Source organism: Aegilops tauschii, chromosome 2 (assembly GCF_002575655.3).
Source record: "Aegilops tauschii subsp. strangulata cultivar AL8/78 chromosome 2, Aet v6.0, whole genome shotgun sequence".
In the NCBI taxonomy this organism is placed as follows: domain Eukaryota; kingdom Viridiplantae; phylum Streptophyta; class Magnoliopsida; order Poales; family Poaceae; genus Aegilops; species Aegilops tauschii.
Window position 1 is genome coordinate 30,670,035 of NC_053036.3, and position 10,021 is coordinate 30,680,055.

The 10,021-nt window shown below is 45.1% G+C and overlaps 1 pseudogene; it reads right to left on the reverse strand.

The window, feature by feature from the left end:
- Positions 1 to 240: 240 nt before the first annotated feature.
- LOC141040678 (protein FAR1-RELATED SEQUENCE 5-like) lies at positions 241 to 6,123 on the reverse strand (annotated as a pseudogene).
- Positions 6,124 to 10,021: the final 3,898 nt, after the last annotated feature.

The window sequence follows — 10,021 nt, forward strand, 5'->3', positions numbered from 1 at the left end:
TCTTCCCTCTGCAAGCGGCAAAATTTTCCACGGGCACGTTGACAATTAAGTCACTAGAAGATTCAAGGCCCTGCCTCTGCTTTGCAGATGATTCTGCTAAAACGCGGACAAAACCAAGTAAGTGAAGTGATGGCAGAAGCACGACTTTTCAAGAATGAGACACACTGTTCTACATGCCACACAGGCACGACCGTGATTCCATGTGCTTTCGTAGCATGTAAAGACGTGATTCTCTCACAGCAAACGTCATGAACCTACTGCCAGGCCCTATATCCATTTGTGAAACAGAAAAACAAACACAACCGTGACCCGTTCTGTTTGAAATCTTTGCATGACAGAAGCACAGCGTGAAGGCACATGAGGCACGGTTGGACACGCATCGCAAGCACGGTTATTTAAATTACTTACAGACATGCATTCATAACAGAAGAACATGTGTAAGAACAGGCGAGGCACCGTTACCACGAAAGCCACAGTTATGCAGCCCCAGAAGCACGACCCAGATTCTGTGCTTAAAAATGTTTTCGTTCCATAACGGCGGGCGTGACCATGCAACCATGAGAGTCACGGTTGAACACTCACCGGTGGCATGGCCGTGGCTGCCTGTGGCCTTAGGTTATTTTTATCTCTCTGTCACGCAGCAGAGAAGCATGCTTGTATGCTTACAACATCCACGTTCAGAAACCGACGCGGCTGCGGAAAATAACAAGGAAACCTATGCCTTTGATATTTTTCTCCGCTGAGTAAAAAATACATAAAGAAGCAAAAGGCGTTCTTATTTAAATTTGTTTTGTTTCTGCAGCAAATTAACTTACAAGCCGTTCTTATACCCACAACACAAGAAAATAAACAATCGACACCCGCCCGCCCTCCCCACCAATTGCTTGCTATTTCATCGCTCCACGTGCGGCCTTGTTTTTGAATGTTCAGCGATCCATTCTTCCTTCTCGACCCTTGTGCAACCCCACCTTTCTGCGTAGCTATTCAACCTATTTACCTGTAAAATTAATATTCATACATAAAAACAAAGCGAAAGATTGCGGTCGCCACTATTCTTTTGCTTACGTCCTGTTTAAGCTGCATTATTACCTTTTAATTTTTCTATTCGTACAGTTCTCCCGTACCAAAAAGTCTCCACTCAGACCTTTCCTTTCTGAAAATGGACTGTGCAGATTCCGTGCCTTGTCCCGGGCTTCCCTGCACGCATTCTGTGTGCCTGGCTTGTGTGATGTTCGATTCTGGCATAGATGCAAGACTTTGGTGAATGCTCCCTGCTGTCAGTGGGGTCGTTGGAGTTGCTGGCGTATGACGTCTTCCTCCTGGGCTTGGAGTGCATTGTCCTGAGCCGTTTGATGTCCTCGATGGTGTTGTCGGTGTTGTCGGCCATTTCATTGACCTTGCCCTCTTCTCCTCCTGCGATTTCCTCTTCTCCTCTTCAATCCACATCCTCTCCTGGACTTCTGGGTTATCCAGGCAGTTTGTTTTCCTATGACCCTTTACTCTACAACGGCCGCACTTGGATGCAGCTTTGTTGCCTTTTCCTTTCTTCTCAGAACCAGCTTTGATTTGATCTCCTTTTTTCGTGCCCTTTGAGCCACTCATGGGAGGGTTCTTGAGAGTTTTGGCAAGAATGCATGTGTCTGGTTCCTCGGCAAGTGCCGCCATGACTTTTATTTTCATATCTACCATACACTCATGAAGCACACTGTATGCCTTCTCTTTTCTGCAAGCATTTGAACGGATATCCGACAACTCAGCGTAAGCGAGGAAGAATCTCATAGTTTCATCGTCTTGTGCGGTCATGCTATCACCTTGACTTGTAGACAGAACTTTCAGACTCTCTGATAGATTCCTGGTCCATCTGGGGATGACAAAGGATTTTGGAAGTTGATTGATCATGCCTGTTTGGTCCATCACCTTAAGCACATGGCAGCACTGAATGCCATCCCTACTCATTTTCTTGCAGCTGCAACTGTATATTTCTTTTTGCTCATCCACATCTACCCTGAACTCAGACTTGTCAAATTCCTCGCCCGGATATGGTTTCCACACTTTTTCTCCAGGCTCAGTAATCTTTTTAAAAAAATACGCCCTCCCCTTTGTCAGGTCAGAGCACTTGAAGTAAGTCCGGTTCCATAGCTCCATCTGGAATTTCCTAAAAATTTCATTTGTGTATACTTGACTTGCTTGTCTTTCAATCGGAAAACCCGTCTCTAGTGATGGTGCCTTCTCTTCTGTTCGGTGTCTTTTCTTGTCAAGAGTGGCGAGGCAATTTTGCTGAATCATGTGATACGCATCAACAAACCTTTTTATAGTGTCCTTGTGGTCGACGTAATTCTTCCACATTGAATTCGTGCTCTCACTGCGAGTGGTTGTTGACGAGAAAGGATAGAAGCAGTCCTTGAAGTAGGCCGGCACGCAAAAATTTCGGAGTTCCCATAGCATGTTCAGGTGTTCGTTGCCTTCCACCTTGTGCATAGAAATGGCTTCTTTCCAGGCACGATCAAACTCGTCTTGATCTAGTGAGTTTTTGACGATTCGAAATAAATCATCAGACATCCCTGGGTGTTGCGCAAACACTGCTGCATTATTTTCCTTCTGGTTGTTCCTAATATGCCACCAGCAGAACTTGTGCCTCGTTCTCGGAAGAGCTTCCTCTATTGCAGTCTTCATCGCCTGGTCCTGGTCTGTTATTATGTATTTCGGCTCTTTACCTCCCATTGCCTCGACAAACATGCTTAGGAGCCACTTGAATGACCCTATTTTCTCATCCTTCAAAAGACCTACTCCAAACAGGACGGTCGACCCATGGTTGTCGACACCTATAATTGGTGCAAATGGCAAGCCATATATATTCGTAGAGAATGTCGTGTCAAAAGACACGAAATCTCCATATAGATCATAATTCATCTTACACAAGGAGTCTGTCCAGAACAGGCTGCGCACTACATTGTTCTCTGTCTCTTCCACATGGTGGAATCCCGGCCTCCGCCTCTGCATATCGGCAAACAGTTTCATGGTGTCTGCGATATCAGTGCCGCGCTCTGCAGCCCTATCCCGGCATGCAATGTTGCTTATGTCAATCGTGTCGAACATAATTTCTCGCCTCGGTTTCCCCATGGCAGTAAAAATCCGCATAACCTTCCTTGGTTCTAACCTCGCCTTCTGCAGCACTTGTATAAAGAATTTCTCCTGAGGTGTAATCTTCTTATAGCATCTCATGAACTTCAGCATCCAATCAGATGGGTGAAGCTGGTGGTTGTGCTCTAGACGCACGTTCTTCAGATACCATTTCCTCCTATCTGTATCCCTCTTGGCTGTTATTTGGAGTGGGCAGCTTGTCCGGATCAAGCAGTTGTTCCTTCTCTCCTTAACATGTCTCTCAGTTGTTTTATTCTGCCCATCCTTGGTGCACTGAAACACCTGCTTGTCAAGTTGCTGATCATATGTCGATCTTCTGCTCGTTGATCGCTTGGCAGCAAAGCCAGCCTTTCTAGCATATCTTTAGAAAAAGAAAATGCACTCATCCAAAGATCCGAATACCATACCACCTTCTGGTTCGACCGCTTCGGTGACCTCTTGAATCGTTGGGTATATGCCTTCTTTAAACATGTCGTCCATTTCTTTCTCTACAATGGTCGGCGGCGCCATTATGATTCTGTCTACCGTGTCTTCGTTCGTCTGATCGCATTCACTTCTGACGACATCAGTTTCATCGCCAACCACAGGTCCACTTACAGCAGAGCTGCTGCTGCTCTGTTGTTTGTCACACGCAGCAGCGTCGTTTCTGCATGGCACGGTCAAATCCATAAATGAGTCTGCCTCTCCACTGTTGCATTGTGCAATGCTGCTACCTGTTTCTCCGGCACTCATGCAACCAAGGGATTGTGCTGCTTCTACCATGCAATCCGTGCTAGCGCTGTACGATACTTGCTGCTGTGAACGTTGCGTTTCCTTCGAAATGGATGGAGAACTATGATATTTCTTTGCCTCATCTGTTATCCCCTCCGCCAAATCCTGAACACATGGCACGAAACAGAATTAGATGTCCAGAGCAGCATATGCATTTTTTTAATTTCTAAACAAAAGATTTATATGACTCATCAGGGCTCATCTGGTATACCAAAACCAGACCCGTGCCTCTTCACTGAGTATAAGCGGTACACCAGATGCACTGTTCACATTACACCCAGCAGCACGAATGTGACCATGCTACACACACATCTGCACAAAGAGGCACAGATGTGCTTCTGTTTACACCATAACCGGAGAGGCACAACAACATCGTATACAAAAGAACAACTGCAGATACAGCCATCCTCCTGTTTTGCACTTTACCCTGTTCTTCCATAAAACTGTTTGTGTGTTGAATTGAAAAAGCATAGTTCCGACGTCACCTTTGTTTTCCCATGCCTCTCTTGTCCAGCAAAACTTGGCGACAACCTCCGTGCATTGGTGATTTCGCTGACGATTCTGAATGCCATCGGAGATCCTTTGGAAGGACCCCTCGTGTTGAACGCCACAGGTGATCCTTTCAAAGGACCTTGCCTTATGTTTTCATCGATCCGTGGACTACCACGATACTTGCTTCCTTGTTCGTACACCTGCGTGTGGAAGATACTACAATTTAAATATAGCAGACGAAAACAAAGAAAAAATTGCTCACAAAAAAATATACATTTGCTTTAAATGTTGTTGGACGTTTGTATATGCTGTCACCTGTATTGCTGTATGGTAGAGTTTATTGCTCCTATGTTGGATTTTGTCGTTGGGCTCTTCTTGCTTGTGCAAACCGTACCGAATCCTTGAACACCAATGCTTTTGTTGCCAATGATCCTTCTGCTTGCATCAAAGGAAATTCTGTTACCCTGTACCTCTTCATTATGACCGCCTACAAACGCTGGGCCGTCACAACGCCCACTCTGCGCCTTTGTGGGCATCTGTGTCTTCAAACCAAAAAATAATTAGAGGCATGTGCGAGTAAAACTTCCACGTACGTTAAAACCAGCGTTTCAAGTTTTCGCCGTTACCTGCACAATCTGCTTAGTGGAGTCTCTGCTGCTTAGAATGCTCCTCTTCGCAGGTGTCTGTTGCACACCATGCTCCTGGTTGGGACGTTTGCCAAGAACTTGTATCTCACTCTTGACTCCAATTATTCCAGCCTGCATGGCATGTGCGTGTTTGGCAGCATCTGCATCCTTGATCTTCTTCTCGTTTTCTAGTAATTTTTTTCTTCCACCTTTCTATACTCAACTGCAGAGTAGATGCACAGGATAAATAGATATTACATCATTCATCCAGGATATATAAATCATTTTTGTTGTTGTTGACAGCAAACGTCCCAGAAATAAAAGACCAAACACTAATGTTCAACTGCCTTACTATTACCTGCCTCCCATAATCCTTGCTGATGTCGTTCAAAGACCGACCGTCCCTGTTGTCCTGACTAGATGACGCACTCCTGAACATCTGCCCGAAAAAGAGACGAAATAAATATAAAGGTTATAAACCTGCAGTATCAGTGTTGAAACATTTCGAAGTCGATCTCAATCTTTCTTACTAACCTTTTACACTTACAACGCAAGAGAGATATATTTTTAGTTCTATATAAGTGACATATATAAATATATACATATATTAATTTTTAATTAAACTACAACCTCAACCAAAGTGAGATCCTCTGATGCTAATTTGCTTGTGCAACACTTAACACAAAGATAACCATGAAACCTAACGAAAGTCACTTGACTGTCGACGACACTGACAAGTGGGCTCTCAGTTACTAATTCCTCTAAGTCTCTCACTAACTTGTGGGGTCGGCCTTATATGAGTCCTACGAGGAGTACCTCCATCTGGGGTGAGAAAATGTGGTACGTGGACTTCAAACTCATACTGACATGCGGGCTCTCAAATAGTTCCTCCAAGTATTTGACTAACTTGTGGGGCCGTCCACAGATGAGTTCCAGATCTCTCTCCATCTAGCATCGGTGGCGACAGGCGAGGCATATTCTGGCTCTCCAAAGGAAAGCCAATCCTGATCCCTCCGCAGAGTTCGCTCGTCACCGAAAAATTATCGGCCTCCTTCATCTCACTCGCCATGGATCTCCTGTTCAGGTAATCCATTGCATCCTCACCATGATTATGCCACCGATTCAACGTTTGAACAAAATAAATTACTGGTGCTAGCAATTCCGCGGGCTGCGTACACACCGCATGTGCGCAACACAGCAGGTGGGGCGCGATTTGAATATCGGTTCCGGATCCAATTATCTTCAGCTGGTCCGTGCTCAAACTGTTGCGCCGTCTTAACAGCAGAAGGGTTATGGATTTAAAATTAGGACTCAGCTGACCTCACTTTAATCATGCCAACTGCATGCTTGCGCCGTGGTTTTGCTAAGTTGAGTTATATCTCTAGCCATGCAAAACTTAAGCACTCTCGTGACCACAGATTATATTAGTTGTAGAGCTCAATGAAACTGCAGTCAAAATTCACTATTCTGATCCCTAACATGAGGACACATGTAAAATTATTTTTATAGATCCGCAATCTATAGAAGAGATCCAAAGGACTTACACTACAGGAAACAGCTATTTTGCCGTCTGCCACGGCGGACGGCAAAGGCACGAACGGCGGACGGCAAAAGGCTCCGGCAAAGTAGGCTACGGTAAACAGCTGCTTTGCCGTCTGCTTCCTGGCGGCTGACGGCAAAGGCCCTTTGCCGTCTGCGGCGGACGACAAAGAGAGCGGACGGCAAAACTTGTGCTCTCAGTCCGTTAAGTGGATAACGGCAGGCCTTTGCCGTCCGCCAGCGGACGGCAAATTTTCTAGTGTCTTTGCCGTCCACCGTATGATGTCATCTACACGTCACCACATGGCAGGCCTTTGCCGTCTGCCGCTGACGGCAAACTCTTTTACTCTTTGCCGTCTGCCACTGTAGGCAAATTGACTAAATGGGTCAGCTCCCAGGAAGCACAGCTAGATGCCACGTGGCCTCTTTGCCGTCGGTGGCAGACGGCAAAGAGCCCGTTGCCGTCGGTGGCAGATGGCAAAGAGCCTGCATATTGGCTCTTTTTTCTGTTTTTTATTAAATCCAACAATTTTCATCACAAATATATATGACATATACAAATATATTTCACAGCAAACATATAAGATATATATGATGTATATGACATAGTTCCATCACATAGATATCCAACATGCAGAGTTCCATCATACATAGTTCCATCACATATGTTCCATCCAACTACCAAGTTCCATCATACATAGCATAGTTCATCCAACTACCAAGATACATGCATAGTTCAGCGATACAAAAGAAACAGAGAAAGGGATAAGGAGCACTCCATCTATGCAAGCTTTCGTCAAGTGAATGAAATCTGCAAAATGAAAAATAAGAAAGTTATAAATAGGTGACTAGAACAAGAAGAAGACTAGAACAAGAAGAGTATGTTATTTATGGGCTAACTTACGTGAAATGGATCATATATGAGCTAACTAAGTTGAAATGGGTCGTTTATGAGCTAACTAAGGTCAAATGGATCGTTTTTGAGGTAACTAAGGTGAAATGGATCATTTTTTAGCTCACTTAGGTCAAATGGATCATTTATGAGCTAACTTAGTTGAAATGGATCGTTTTTGAGCTAACTTTGTTGAAATGGATCATTTATGAGCTAATTTAGTTGAAATGGATCTTTTTGAGCTAACTTTGTTGAAATGGATCATTTATGAGCTAATTTAGTTGAAATGAATCTTTTTGAGCTAACTTAGGTGAAATGGATCATTTAAGAGCTAATTTAGGTGAAATGGATTGTTTTTTAGCTCACTTAGGTCAAATGGATCATTTATGAGCTAAATTAGTTGAAATGGATCGTTTATGAGATAACCTAGGTAAGATGGGTCATTTTGGAGTTAACCTAGGTGAAATGGGCCATTTTAAAGCTAACGTAGGTAAAATGGATCATTTAGGAGCTAATCTAGGTAAAATGGGTCACTTTTGAGCTAACTTGGATGAACTGCATCATTTATAAGCTAACCTAGGTAAAATGGGTCATTTTGGAGGAAAAGAAGCTAACTCTAGGTCATTATGGTAAGCATATTGGAGGAAATAAAGCTAAGTCTAGGTCTTTATGCATTTGTTAAGCAAAACACTAGAGAAACTTAGTGTGATCAGGGAGGTGTAGGAGCGGGGTGGCTAGTGCCGCTACCTGGAGAAGGATCGTGCGATGCGTTTCTGGAGTTAAGCTGCACCAAAGATCATTTCCAATGTCTCGTTAGCATTATGACACTCAAATGTTAAGACTAGCAAGTAATGTCCATTCAAATTAAACTCACCGTGCTCCCAGGAGCAATCACTGGCATCGGTGGAGCGGGCTGACCGGACTTCTCGCACACAGACTGCACATTTGGTTTTCACAACAGAGTCATACTAGTTAGTAATGAGACTCAAATGTTAAGACTAGCAAGTAATCTGCAGAAGAAACTTACCACAAGGAGCTCGTACATGGCCCTTGCCTGCATGTCATTCCGTGCCCTCTCCTCCTCCATCATCTTCCTCGTCCTCTCCTCCATCTCCCGCTGCCTCTCCGCCGCCTCCGCCAGAAGTTTCTCCGTTCTATCTCTCTCAGTCTGTATAGCAGCCTGCAACACCACTCACATGACCATTTGTAATCATTGATGGAAGCGCACACAATGTAATGGAGAAAGATAACTGAGTACGTATCACTAACCTTGATGGCGAGTTGCACTGGCCGTTCACGAGGCCTTATCTCAGGAGCGGAGCTCGACTGGCGCGCCTTGATCTCCGGGAGAGTGCTAGGACAACGGATAAGTCCATCTCCAATGGCTATGGAGCCATGGGACCTCCCGCCACCAGATATCATCACCAGCTCTGGATCGATGGGACCTTGGCTCGGGTTAAAGTCCTCCCCTTTCCTCGCCTTCCCCTCATCTCTATATCTCACAAGCTTGTTGTGGGAGGAGATGTTGGTGAAGTTGTTTGCATCATCGAGGTCAGACTGAGAGAAAGCCTTGACTTTCTTGAAAGAGGCAGTGTGGGCCATGGCATACAGGTCGTACACCTCTGGCACCTTATCCGCCTTATTGTAGCGTGCCTGAAAGAGAGAAACAATGAAAATTAGTAATTAAAGGGCTCAAGCTAGCATGATGAATGAATTGCATGAATCATGAAGCAAACCACATACCCAGTTGCGCCCGAACTGATATAAGTTGGAGCTGCCTTGATGGTGTGGCACACCTTCCATTTGGGCACGTTTGTCCTTGGCCTCGTTGTGGAGGGCTAGCCATTCTTTTGAGCACCACTCATCGACCAACACCTCCCAACAATCCATCCGATCCGCACACCATCTCGGAGGCGCCTAAGTTAGCAAATAGAAACTTGAGCGCTACGGCTAAGAATTACTAAATGAAGGAACTTAAGTAGAAGGCCTTAAGAATTACCTTCATGTACTGCTCCTTACTCAGGAACTTATCGCGGCACGCCGGCTTGGTCTTCTTGATACCACGCAAGGCGTAGTAGTCTCGAACAGCCTGCACCCGAGCCTCGTGCCGTAAGTTCTGGAGTAGGCGCTTGCAGACGTTCTGGATAACATTTGCCGCGTCCTCCTCGTATCCCTCCTCACACCTGTAGAATGTCTGCAATCAAATGAGACAATATTGATTAGTACAATTAATAACTAGCTAGTTGAAGATTTTTAAATGTGTAAAGGAGAAATTACCCAGAACGTCCTGATCACCATGTCTACCCTCGTGTCGCACACGACACCATCGATAATGACATCCGGCGGGGCCAGGGCAGCCACGTAGTGCTCCCAGCTCAATCCAAGCTCTGGAAGCCGACCCTCACCAGGCAACGTGACAGACCCCGGGAAGTTTTGCCGGCAAAGAACTCCAAGGACGGAGTTGGGCCGGCGGACACTATGATGGTGGTCCCAACCCCTGCAGCATGACAAGGCCAACGCATTAGTTATTTGAAGAAACGTGAATGCAGAAGGTACAAAA